Consider the following 14457-nt stretch of genomic DNA (forward strand, 5'->3'; position numbering starts at 1 on the left):
TAAACTGTCAAACGATGCCAACTCCTCTTGATCCCTCGATCCTGCACTTCGATAAATTCTTCACTCTCCCTTCTAATGTTGGAATTGAGTAATTCATTTAGCAAAAATTTCCAGTCCAAGTAATATGGTATCTAGCAACAGAACACAATACTGCATTTTAAAAATGAAACTGCGTCACAAAAACAAACAATCAACAGACCCAGAGACACAACAAGTTCTACCTGGAAATCTACAAACTAAAAACCCACTGCATCACCTGGGTCGACCCTTATATAGTCATGGGTCGCATGTCATCACATGACCTCACATCGGCGGGAAAATCACATCAGGTGACCTCCAAAAGACCATTACATCATTCTCACAAAAAAAACACATCTCCTTGAGAATGTAACACCGCCCCCCCCCCAAAAAAATGCGGTCTCTTGAAGAACAAAATTTTAACAATATATACAAAAAAAATACAAAGGTATAAAATTTACAAAATACACAATACATACAATCTTATCTTTCAGCTCTTTACAAACTAATGTACAGTAGGAGTGTTACAAATGTTAAAATATCACTCCAAAAAAAACAAATTTTCATTGTACATTTAACATCTGGACAATCAGCGATCACATTGTCTTTACCCTTAATATGAGTGATCAAAATATTGTACTCCTGTAACATTAAACTGTGTTATTAAATTAGAGTCTAATTTCTTTAACCCTTTTCCTTAACTGTCACAGTGGCATGACCAAATTCACTTTCAGCTAAGTTAATAGTTAGGTTAGCTTTTGAAAATCTCTCAAATAATTTCTCCACTGCCATAATATGTGCTTTCCATGTACTATTTCCTGTAACTAAATCATCAATATGGCATCTGTATCTTTTAAACCCTGAATCACGCCATTAATCATCCTCTGAAAAGTTCCTGGTGCATTTTTCATCCCAAATGGAAGGACATTATATTCATATAACCCAGATGGGGTTACAAATGCTGAAATCTCTGTACCTCTATCCGTCAATGGAACACACCAATAACCTTTTAACAAATCAATTCTTGTAAGGAATTTGGCCTGTCCAACGTTACCTACACAATCATCTACCCTAGGTATTCGATACGCATCAGTTTTTGTCACAGCATTCACCTTTCTGTAATCCGTACAAAACCTAATACTATTGGTCTGGCTTAGGCACCATACCACGCGGTGAACTCCAATTCGAATTAAAATGTCTAATAATATCATTCTCTAACATACACTTAATTTCTTGTTCAGCAAGTTCACATTTTTCCCTGTTCATTCGATATGGATGTTGTTTTATGGGTTTTGCATCTCCAATATCTACATCATGCGTAGCTACGGTGGTTCTTCTAGGAACATTGGAAATAAATCTCTATATTTAAAAATTAACTGTTTCATCTGCTCTCTCTGCTCTGGCTGTAAATGAGCTAATTTTTCATCAATATTTTCCAGAAATTTTGAATTTGGTAACCTGGCTGAAATAATGTTGGGTTTAAAATGAGTTTCAGATGAATCCTCCAGTAAGTTTTCATCAAGATCAGACTCATTATCGATCACAACAGTCATAGTAGCAACTTCTGTCTCATAATACGGTTTTATTATATTTATATGACACAGCTGTGTTGTCTTGCTCTGATCTGGGGTTTTTACCACATAATCCACATAATTTACCTTAGATTTAATCTCATAAGGACCATGGAATTTGGCTTGTGATGGGTTCATTTGCACTGGGAAAAGAACCAACACCTTATCTCCAGGCTTAAATGACCTCATCCTATTTTCCTTATCATACCACATCTTCATCTTCTCTTGAGCCAACTTTAAATTTTCCTTGGCCAAGGTGCAAGCTTTGTACAATCTGTCTTTAAGTTTCAAAACATAATCCAGCAAATTACTGTGTACTTCTTTCTGTCCACAGGATTCACAATGCCAAAAATAAACAGTTTAAATCAACTGACCTTAAATTCCTTCAGAGAGAGAGAGAGAGAGAGAGAGAGAGAGAGAGAGAGAGCACCTTTTTGCATGAACTCCTTGCTCTGTTTGGCAAGAGTTATCCTCGATGCAGGTAGCTACTCCTCCAACGAAGACTCAATAAGGTCGATCCTTTATTAAACTGCCAAACGATGCTGGCTCCTCTCGATCCCTCGATCCTGCACTTCGAAAAATTCTTCACTCTCCCCTCTAATGTTGGAATTGAGTAAATCAATACATTTAGCAAAAATTTCCAGTCCAAATAATATGATATATAGCAACAGAACACAATACTCCATTTTAAAAATGAAATTGCGTCACAAAAACAAACAAGCAACAGAAACGGAGACACAACCCGTTCTACCCGGAAATCTACAAACTAAAAACCCACTGCGTCACCTGGGTCGACCCTTATATAGTGATGGGTCACACGTCATCACACGACCTCACATCGGCAGGAAAATCACATCAGGTGACCTCCAAAAGACCATTACATCATTCTCACAAAATAAACACATCCCCTTGAGCATGAAACATAATTCCTTCAAATACGCAGCAATTAGTGACTTCAATTAATGTAGTATTTCAGATCAAGGGCCTCCCATAAATGTTATCAATTCGACTTGATTGGCAACTGCTTGGCAGTAATTAGAGAAATGTAACAAGTATTTCCATTGACTCCATCCAAACAACCGGAGCATCAAAATTCAAATTAAATTTCATAGGCCTCGGCTTAAGTCTGGGAATTTACTGACTGGCTCTGAGGGGATAAGAGTATTGAATGATGAACACGGATATAGTTGAAGAAACTGTTGCACCTGGTCCGGGTAAGAAAGCATGCCATGCGGTATCATTAAACAATTCGATGTAGCAGAATAGGTCAGACACGAAACTTCGGAAAGTTCTGTTCAAAGTCCATACAGTACACGTCACCATCTATAACCTTGAGATTTATTTTCTTACGGGCATATTCAATAAATATATTATGATGCCCTGCAGGGGGGGGAGGGGGTTGACAGCCCGCCCCTGCATCTTTAATGACCAGAACTGTTCTTGTGTTAAAATGCTTTTGTGGGATAATGGCGGGAAGTTCCAGTTCATTTATTGTTACATTTTAGCTTGTGTTATCCAGTATATTTGTGGGTCACCCTGACTGTAACCGGGGCGCATGTGATGGTCGCCTTCCCCGTCTGTGTGAGTCTGGTTGGGTTCTCTCTCCAAGTCATGGCGCCTGGTCCGATTTGTGTCTATCAGAATAAAAGTGTTCCTGAGTTAACGAGCTTCCTCGTCTGTCATTATGAACCAAATGCTTGCCACAATAATAACCATAATCGAATCAATGGCTTGTATTAAGATATGCTGGCGAATGTTTGCGACTTCTGCCTGGTGGCTAGGAAAGGAGGAAACAACCGAATATTTTGTTAGTCGCACTGTTTTTTGGCAAATGATCACCGCATGTAACTTTCCTTTGGACCTGGAGGCACTTCGATGTGGTGGAACCGAGGCTCAAGGCGGCAGGCCGGTCGCCGAGAGCAGAAAAGAATTGTGGTTTAATTGATTTAAGTGCCGCACTGAACCGGAACAGTCGGGTACAGGCAGAATCGAGGTGGCGGGGTCCAGGCACCAGAGCATATCGGGACAATTGAACCCAATGTTTGGGCAGCGATTTTAAGTGCCGTGCCAAATCGAGGTAGCTGGGTGCAGGCACCAGAGCATATCGAGGTGACTGAATCCAATGTTTGGGCGTCGATTTGGCATTAGTGGTCAAGGTGCTGGGGCACGAAGCGAGGGAGCGGCCAGCTCTGCGACGTTTACTCGACTCTGCGCTGAACTACGTGTCTTGGACTCTTGTGGACTTCAGTTCAGAACGCTGTTAGCTGGCAGTTACTGTTTGCATGAATTGTTTCTTGTCCTCACTTCACATTCTTTTTGGGCTCTTTGGAGGTTCTTTGTTTCACGGCTGTCAAGGATGAATCTCAAGTTTCTATACTGTATACATAATTTCAAAATAAATATGCTTTGAGCTTTGAAAGACCACACCAACTGGCATTCAACCAGTGTGCTAAGATAACAAAATAAACTGTGCAAATACAAAAAAAAATAAAGGTTTCAAAGCTACATGTAATGTCAGAGAAATGCATACAATATACATCCTGAAACTCTTTTTCTTTGTGACCATCTGCGAAAACAGACGAGTGCCCCACAGACAGTTAAATGTTAGAACCCCTAAGCCCTCCCACAGCTCCCCCACCCATGCGCAAGCAGCAGCAAAGCAATAACACCCCCCCGCCCGCCCACCAGCAAAAAAAGCATCGGCGCCACCCACCGAGCCCTCAAGTGTGCAGCAAAGCATCAGCAAAGACACAGACTTGCAGTGCCCAAAGACTACTCGTTCACCTGGCAAATTGACGTAGCACAGGTTCTCTCCCTTTCACAGTGAGAGAGGAGACATAACAAACAACTCACTCATTTACGATGTTAACAATCCATTGCGTCTCTTTTTCCGAGCTCTGTGCCCAAAGAACTCAGGTCTCTGGGCACACAGCCAGCAGCCAGCTTGTTGCTTTCGATCTTCCATCTCCCACAATACAGTAGTTTCTGCGTTGGCACCGACCACGAGCCCGCCCGCCTCCAAAGCCACAAAATCCCGGGACCACGAAGGCGCGCTAGTCTTCCAGGTCGCGTCCTTGCTCATATAAAAAAGCAGCCGGTCGTAAGACCCCGACAGCGGGTCCCATTGCCGCAAACAACCGAAGTCAGCATGTAACTGCAGGTCAGGGTCTTCAAAAAAAAACCCTGAATGAAAAAATAGAGATACTAAAGACAGAAATAGACCCTGTTTCCGAAGATGCAAGCAAAGGAGTCGCCGTTAAATAATAATAATAAATAAGCAATAAATATAACGGACATGAGATGAAGAATCTTTGACAGTGAATCCATAGGTTGTGGGAACAGTTCAGAAAGAGAAAATGATGTTGAGTCAATTCATCCCCTTTGGGCTCCCCGATGATGGATGCTGCTTTCCTGCAACAATACACCGTGTACATGTTCTCAGTGGAGGGGAGTTCTTTACCCGTGATGGACTGGGCCGTATACACAACTATTTGTAGGATTTTCCATTCAAGGGCATTGGTGTTTCCATACCAGGCTGTGATGCAGCCTGCAATATACTCTCCACCCCACATCTGTCAAAATTTGTCAAAGTTTTAGATGCCATGCCGAATCTTGGCAAACTCCTGAGGGAGCAGAAGTGCTGTCGTGCTCTCTTTGTAATTGCACCTATGTGCTGAGCTCAGGACAGGTCCTCTGAAATGATAACTCTGAGGAATTTAAAGTTGCTGACCCTCTGCACCTCTGATCCCCTGCTGAGGAATGGCTCAAGGACCTCCAGTGTCTTTCTCCTGAGGTCTATAATCAGCTTCAAAGTGACGATACAACTCAGGAATTTGCAGCATTTCAGACTAGTCTGACACACCAGTCCGATAAATCTCTTTTACTGAACAAAACACTGCCAAAATACAATAAACACTGTAAACGACTTATAAACGAGCTCCTTATGTGAACAGACAGAGCTACGGGACATAATTGTACCAATACATAGATAGGAAGAGTGATAAGGTCCTGAAGAGATGATATGGAGAGAGAGGGAGGGAACAAGATCTTTATGTGAACAGACAGAACTGTGGGACATAATTGTACCAAGATATAGATAGGAAGAGAGATGAGATCCTGAAAAGAGAATATGGAGAGTGAGGGAGGAAGCTGAAAAACTGGACCTCAAGGGCAGCAACCTTTGCATTTTCATGTACCAGTGAGGGTGAGAATAGATTGATTTGGCAAATGAATTTGTGGCTGCTAATTAGGTGCAGCGGGTTTCAGGTTTCAGATTATTGAGATCTCTTCTGGAGTAGGTATCATTCATCCATTTTGTGCCATGTTATATCATGTAGGTGATCATGGTCTTTCCATGACCATGACTGTTCGTGGCAAACATTTTAGCAGAGTGGTTTGTCATTGTTGCCTTTACAAGACGGGTGACCCCAGCCATTAGCAATACTCTTCAGAGTTAGCCTGGCGTCAGTGATCGCAAAACCAGATCTTTTGATATGCACTACCTGCTCACAGGGCTTTACGTGACCCTGATCGGGGGCTTAGCGGGTGAATTTTCCCCAGGGTGACCTGCAGGCTAGTGGAGGGAAGGAGCGGCTTACACCTCCTTTGGTAGAGACGTGTCCCCACCCCGCCAACCGTGGGACAGTTATAACCTATACAAAAATGATGCGTTACACCAGAACTGACAGGGGAGCAATATCCTTTCTGGAGCTGTTGGGGAGTGCTTAATCTAATTTGGCAGGAGGATGAGAACCAGAGTGATGGGAAAGTTGGTATACAAGTGTGTTGAAAGACTGTGAAGAAAATAGAGAGTTGATAGAGCAAAATTGTAGTCAGTGGGATGGGTTGAAGTGTATCTTTAAACTACATAGTGGAGGAGGGGGTTGAGTAGTTTGGAAAAGTGATGATGAACTCGAATTGAAGGAGAGTGCAGGAGAGGTTAAGAAATTGTCCAGAATAAAGCAAAATACGAAAAGTTTAGAAAGGGATGGGAATTTACCTTCTGGTAATATTGAGACAAAATTGAAAATGATACAGGACAGAAGGTGTTATATTTGAATGCATGCTGTAGATGGAAGAAGGCAGATGATCCTGTAGTACAGTTAGAGATGCTGTGGGCTTCACTGAGTCAGGGCTGAAACAACATTGCAATTGGAAACTTAATATTCAATGATACACATTATATCAAAAGATCTGGCAGGTTGCAGGAGGGGTGGGTGGCTCTGCTGGTAAAATATGTAATCAAATCCTTAGAATGAGGTGACATAATGCAGAATCCTTGTGGGTAGAGATAAGAAACTGCAAGGACAAAAAGACCATGATATGAGTTGTATTTGAACCTCCATATGGTAGCCAGAATGTGGGATAAAAATAAGAAAGGAAGATTGAAAAAGCATGTAAAAGGGGCAATGTTATGACAGTCGGGGGGTTTCAATCTGCTGGTAGATTGGGAAAATCAGGATGGTGCTGGATCCCATGAGAAGGAATATGTAGAATGCCTACTATATCACTTTTCAAAGCAGCTTGTGTTTGAGCCGACTAAGGAAAAGGCAATTCTGAACTGGGTGTTGTGCAATGAAACAAATTTAATTAGGGAGCCTAAGATAAAGGAACACATAGGAGGCAGTGATCATAGTATGACAAAATTCACCCTGTAGTTTGAAAGAGAGAAGCTCAAATCAGATGCATCAGTATTAAAGTGGATTAACAGGAACTAGAGAGGCATGAGAGAGGAGCTGGCCAAAGTTGATTGGAAGAGGACATTAGCAGGGATGTTGGCAGAGCAGCAATGGCTGAAGTTTCTGCAAACAATTTGGAAAATGCAGGGTAGATTTTTCCCAAAGAAGATGAATTCTATAGGGGTGGGAGGACAAGGGTGTGAGGCAATCATAGTTGACAAAGAAAGTCAAAGACAGCATAAAAGCAAAAGAGAGGATATACAATATCACAAATATTAGTGGGAAGACTGAGGATTTGTAGGCTTTTAAAAACCAAAAGAGGGCAACTAAAAAACAATAGAGAGAGAAAAGAGGAAATGTGAAGATAGTAAGCTAGCCAAAAAGGGATACTAAAAGTTTTTTTTTCAGATATATAAAGAGTAAAAGTTTCTGGTTGGATGGTAGTGTCAAGTGGGGTTCTGCAGTAGTCATTGGGGAAAGTAGTGTTAAGGAAGCAGAAAGTCTGCAGAAGTACTCAGACAGATTAGGGGAATGGCCAGTGAAGTAGTCTAGGGCCAGAGAGTACAGATAGAGTAGACGTGGAGGGAATGTTTCCTATAATGGGGGAGCCTAGGACCAGAGGGCACAGATAGAGTGGATGTGGAGAGGATGTTTCCTATAGTGGAGGGTCTAGGACCAGCGAGCACAGATGGAGTGGATATGGAGAGGATGTTTCCTATAGTGGGATACTCTAGGACCAGAGTGCACAGATAGAACGGATGTGGAGAGGATGTTTCCTGTAGTGGGCGAGTCTAGGACCAGAGGACACAGGCTCAGAGTAGAAAGATGAAACCTTAGAACAGAGGTGAGGAGAAATGTTTGTAGCCAGAGGCTGGCAAATCAGGATTGCATTGCCACAGAGATCTGTGGAAGCCAAGTCATTTAAAGTGGAGGTTGGTAGGTTCTTGATTAGTAATGGCATCAAAGCTTATGGGGAGAAAGCAGGAAAATGAGGTTGAGAGGGAAAATAAACCAGCCATGATGGATAGATGGGACAGATGAGAACAGCTGAATGGTAATTCTGCTCCTGTGTTGTATGGTCTTGTGTTCAAAGGCAATTAGAGACAGACATAAATAACATTATTGTCCGTGACGCTTCCATCCCAACAATGAAGGCATGGATATAGTCAAAAAATATACTGCCATCCTCCACCCACAAAATAAATGGAAAAGAACTCGAACACAATAACAAACCAATTAAACATGAATAAAACAGAACAAATTGCAATATGGCACATGCATAGTATCAAAATCGTGTAGAATCATTGTCATAGAAAGTACAGCATAGAAACAGATCCTTTAGCCCATCTAATGCATGCAAGACCATTTAAACTGTCTAGTGCCATCAATCTGCACTCAGATCATCATTCTCCACACCCTTACCATCCATGTATCTATCCAAACTTTTAAACGTTTAAATCAATTTGTGTCCACCACTGGCAGCACGTTGAATACACTAACTACTCTCTGAGTGAAGTACTTTAACCTTAGGTTCCCATTAAACATTTCAACTTTCACGCTTAACCCATGATATCCAGTTGTAGTCTCACCCAACCTTTGGGGAAGAAGCCTGCTTGCATTTACTCCATTTATATCCCACATAATTTTATGTATCTCTTTCAAATCTCCCCTCAGTCTTCTGCATTCTAGGGAATAAAGTCCTAACCTATTTAATCCTTCCTTATAATTCAGGTCCTCCAGTCCCGGAAAAAGCCTTGTAGATTTTCTCTGTACTCTTTCAATCTTATTTTTGCTCCAAAACTGCATGAAATACTCCAAACCAATTCTCACCAATTCTTATACAACTTCAACATAACATCTTTGATTTATGAAGGTCAACATGCCAAATCTTTCTTTACAACCCTAACTAGCTGTGACACCACTTCTAATGGACCTGTATTCACAGATTCCATTGCTCTACCACACTCCACAGTGCCCTACCATTCACTGTGTGAGACCTACCCTGGATGATCCTCCCAAAGTGCAAGATTTTACACTTATCTGCCTTAAATTCCATCTGCCATTTCTCACCAACACACATCAAAGTTGCTGGTGAACGCAGCAGGCCAGGCAGCATCTCTAGGAAGAGGTATGGTTGGTGTTTCAGGTCGAGACCCTTCGTCAGGACTAACCATTTCTCAGTTAATTATTTCCTGCCTCTACAAGCTTTGACAGTCTTCCTTGCTGTTTATTGATCCCCACTCCCCAGTCTTGCTGTCATCTGCAGATTTGTTGATCCAGTTAACCACATGATCATCCAGATTACTGATATAGATGACAAACAACAGCAAATCCAGCATCAATCCCTTTGTGCTCCACCAATCAGAGAGGCCTTCAGTCAGAGAGGCAAACATCAACTACAACTCTCTGGATTCTCCTGCAAAGCCAATGTCTAATCCAATTTTCTACGTCATCTTGATTGCCTAGCGCTGAAACTTCTTGACGAACCTCCCATGTGGGACCTGGACAAATATCTTGCTTAAGGCCATGTAGACAATGTTTACAACCTTGCCTTTATCACTTTCCAGGTAACTCAAAACTTTCCTCAAAAAAACTCATAATTTGGTTAGACAGAACCTAAGACACACAAAGCCATGTTGACTATCCCTAATCAGTCCCTGTCTATCCAAATTCCCTTAAAATACCTTCCAATATCTTTCTTAATAGTGATGTCAGGCTTACCAGCTATAACTTCCAGAGCCTTTCCTGAACAGCTGAACAACATTGGCTATCATCCAATCTTCCGGTATCCCACCTGTCACCAAGATTGTTTTCTCTCCCAGTTTAAGGTGGCATGACTGAAGTTGTGTGACAGTTACTGAGAGGTCCAAAGGTAAGAAGTTTGACATTCGTTACTAATGACACCTTTTCTGAAGTAAGCTGTGTTCAACTGTCACCACAAACAGTGAGGAAGAAAGCCAAGATGAAGATAATTCGAAGAATGAGTCCTGATGGTGGATCACAAAGTCGGATGGTGATGTGTTCAAAATGGGGCCACAGAAAAAAAAATTGTAGTGCTGTCCCTGTTGGAGTGAGCGATTTGGAGAGGTGTCATTGAGGAAGAGTTTGTACTGCTGTCAGTGTTGGAGTTAGCGATTCGGAGACGAGTCAATGCGGCAGAGTTTGTATCACTTTCACTGTTGGAGTGAGCAATTTGGAGAGGAGTCACTGCAGAAGAGTCTCTATACCCATCTGCCTTACCCATGTGTGAGGTTGAATCCTTACAAGCACCGAGCCAATTTGGTGAGATCGAGAACAGCTTCAGGCCAAGAACGTTGCCACACCAGAGTCCAAATCCTTGAGTGAGTCACTGTTTGGTGCTTGACAATTGAAATGTTGGTTCAGATAGACTGAAAGCCCAAGAGTCAGGACCAGAGGTGAGCGTCGAGCTGATTTTGCTCACTCTCTCGCAATGTTTGTGCTCCTCTCTGTTCCAGCAGTTGATGTCTCCGCAGGTTTGCGGCATTTTTGCCCATTAATATGATGAGCCTTGGAGAGGCTGCTTGGAGAGCAGATCTACAGAAAGGAAATTCAGTGGACAGGAATAAGATTTCAGGATGTTATGTTGCTTCCTTCATCAATATCAGGGATATCTTGGAACAAGTCTTCAGAGTTCTTAAAGGGGAGGGTGAACAGTCAGAAGTTGTGGTCCACGTTGGTACCAGTGACATGGGTAGGAAGAGTGATGATGTTCTGCATAGGGAGTTCAGGGAGTTAAGTTTCTAAGTTAAAGGGCAGGACCTCAGGGTTGTGTTCTCAGGAATGGGAGAAGTACCAGAGGATTGGAAGGTTGCAAAAGCTGTTCCCTTGTTCAAGAAAGGGAGTAGAGCTAACCCAGGAAATTATAGACCAGTGAGTCTGATTTCAGCGGTGGACAAGTTGTTAGAGAAGATCCTGAGAGACAGGATCTATGATTATTTGGAGAGATAAAATCTGATTGGGGATAGTCAGCATGGATTTGTCAAGGGCAGGTAGACGGATTGAATTCTTTGAGGATGTAACAAAACACATTGATGAAGGTCGAGCAGTAGATGTAGTGTATATGGATTTCAGCAACGCAATTGATAAGGATCCCCATGCAAGGCTCATTCAGAAAGTAAGGAGCCATGAGATCCATGGAGACCTTGCTTTGTGGATCCAGAATTGGCTTGACCACAGAAGGCAATGGGTAGTTGTAGATGGTTTGTATTCTGCATGGAGGATGGTGACCAGTGCTGTTCCACAGGGATCTGTTCTGGGACCCCCTACTCTTTGTGATTTTTATAAATTACCTAGATGAGGAAGTAGTTTGGAGGAGTAGTTTGAGGAAGTAGTGGGTTTGTAAGTTTGCTGATAATACAAAAGTTGAGGTGTTGTGGATCATCTGGGGGGTTGTCAGAGATTACAGTGGGACATCGATAGGATGAAGAACTGGGCTGAGAAGTGGCAGATGGAGTTCAACCCAGATAAGTATAAAATGGATCATTTCAGCAGGTCAAGTTTGAAGACAGAATATTATATTATTGCTAAGACTTGGCAGTGTGGAGGATCAGTGAGATATTGGGGTCCATGTCGATAGAACACTCAAAGCTGCTGTGCAGGTTGACAGTGTTGTTATAAAGGCCTATGGTGTGTTGGCCTTCATGAACCGTGGGATTGAGTTCAAGAGCCGTAAGGTAATGTTACAGCTATATAAGACCTTAGTTAGACCCCACAGAGGACTGTGTTCAGTTCTGGTCACCTCACTACAGGAAGGATGTGGACACTATAGGGAGAGTGCAGAGGAGATTTACAAGGATGTTGCCTGGATTGGGGAGCATGCCTTATGAGAATAGGTTGAGTGAACTTAGCCTTTTTCTTCTTGAGCGACAGAGGTTGAGATGTATAAGATGATGAGGGCAATTGATCGTGTGGATAGACAGAGGTTTTTTCCCAGGGGTGAAATGGCTAACACAAGGGGGCACAGTTTTAAGGTGCATGGAAGTAGGTACAAGGGGGATATCAGGGGTAAGTTTTTCACACAGAGAGTGGTGGGTGCGTGGAATGCACTGCTAGCAAAGGTGGTAGGGAGTTTTAAGAGATCTTAGGTAGGTACATGGAGCTTAGTAAAATAGAGGGCTATGCGGTTGGGAAATTCTTGGCAGCTTCTCGAGTAGGTTACATGGTCGGCACAACATTGTGCGCCGAAGGGCCTGTAATGTGCTGTAGATTTTCTATGTTCTACTGCTACCTGTGCCACATGCTAATGAGGCCAGAACTAGACAGTTTATACAGTTTAGCACGTGGCGAAGGAGTTGGTGTAGGCAGGAAGGCATAAGATTTTTGGTTCAGTGAGCTCTCTTCCAAGGAAGGTGGGACCTGCACACAAGAGAAGGTTTGTTCCTGAACTGGAAGGAGACGAATATCCAAGTGGGAAGGTTTTCTGGTGCTGCACGTGGGGGTTTAAACTAGAGTTGCAGGTCAATGGGAGAATGGGAGAAGAGTGTCAGAACAGTGAATGGATAGGTTGTGGAGGCATCAGACAAAGTCAGAAATCAAAAGGTTGAGCCTGGTGTGACCAGTGTCCTGAGCTGCGTATATTTCAAAGCAAGAAGTATCATAGGAAAGGCAGATAAGCTGAGGGCCTGGATGAACGCCTCCTGTTATGGCATTTGGTTCCAGGACTGCCAGCTCAGTATTCTGGGGTTCCATTGTTTTTGACGTGACAGAGTGGGAGGGATTAAAGGAGGGTGCTGTTACCAGACATAGAAACATAGAAACATAGAAAATAGGTGCAGGAGTAGGCCATTCGGCCCTTCGAGCCTGCACCGCCATTTATTATGATCATGACTGATCATCCAACTCAGAACCCCACCCCAGCCTTCCCTCCATACCCCGTGATCCCTGTAGCCACAAGGGCCATATCTAACTCCCTCTTAAATATAGTCAATGAACTGGCCTCAACTGTTTACTGTGGCAGAGAATTCCACAGATTCACCCACTCTGTGTGAAGAAGTTTCTCCTAATCTCGGTCCTAAAATGCTTCTCCTTTATCCTCAAACTGTGACCCCTCGTTCTGGACTTCCCCAACATCGGGAACAATCTTCCTGCATCTAGTCTGTCCAATCCCTTTAGGCTTTTATACGTTTCAATCAGATCCCCCCTCAATCTTCTAAATTCCAACGAGTACAAGTCCAGTTCATCCAGTCTTTCTTCATACGAAAGTCCTGCCATCCCAGGAATCAATCTGGTGAACCTTCTTTGTACTCCCTCTATGGCAAGGATGTCTTTCCTCAGATTAGGGGACCAAAACTGCACACAATACTCCAGGTGTGGTCTCACCAAGGCCTTGTACAACTGCAGTAGTACCTCCCTGCTCCTGTACTCGAATCCTCTCGCTATAAATGCCAGCATACCATTCGCCTTTTTCACCGCCTGCTGTACCTGCATGCCCACTTTCAATGACTGGTGTATAATGACATCCAGGTCTCGTTGCACCTCCCCTTTTCCTAATCGGCCACCATTCAGATAATAATCTGTTTTCCTATTTTTGCCACCAAAGTGGATAACTTCACATTTATCCACATTAAATTGCATCTGCCATGAATTTGCCCACTCACCCAACCTATCCAAGTCACTCTGCATCCTCTTAGCATCCTCCTCACAGCTAACACTGCCACCCAGCTTCGTGTCATCCGCAAACTTGGAGATGCTGCATTTAATTCCCTCATCCAAGTCATTAATATATATTGTAAACAACTGGGGTCCCAGCACTGAGCCTTGCGGTACCCCACTAGTCACCGCCTGCCATTCTGAAAAGGTCCCGTTTATTCCCACTCTTTGCTTCCTGTCTGCTAACCAATTCTCTGTCCACATCAATACCTTACCCCCAATACCGTGTGCTTTAAGTTTGCACACTAATCTCCTGTGTGGGACCTTGTCAAAAGCCTTTTGAAAATCCAAATATACCACATCCACTGGTTCTCCCCTATCCACTCTACTAGTTACATCCTCAAAAAATTCTGTGAGATTCGTCAGACATGATTTTCCTTTCACAAATCCATGCTGACTTTGTCCGATGATTTCACCACTTTCCAAATGTGCTGTTATCACATCTTTGATAACTGACTCCAGCAGATTCCCCACCACCGACATTAGGTTAACCGGTCTATAGTTCCCCGGTTTCTCTCTCC

General features: G+C 42.9%; 1 long non-coding RNA gene across 1 annotated transcript in view; it reads right to left on the reverse strand.

Annotated features, from left to right (window-relative positions):
* LOC134339763 (uncharacterized) overlaps positions 1-14457 on the reverse strand; it is a 31967-nt gene continuing 17510 nt past the window's right edge. Inside the window, exons 3-4 of the long non-coding RNA XR_010016444.1 lie at positions 2020-2186; positions 1-131 (exon numbers count right to left, since the gene is read on the reverse strand). This is a non-coding gene — a long non-coding RNA (uncharacterized LOC134339763). The remainder of the gene's footprint in view (positions 132-2019; positions 2187-14457) is intronic.

Source organism: Mobula hypostoma, chromosome 30, assembly GCF_963921235.1.
Source record: "Mobula hypostoma chromosome 30, sMobHyp1.1, whole genome shotgun sequence".
Lineage (NCBI taxonomy): Eukaryota > Metazoa > Chordata > Chondrichthyes > Myliobatiformes > Myliobatidae > Mobula > Mobula hypostoma.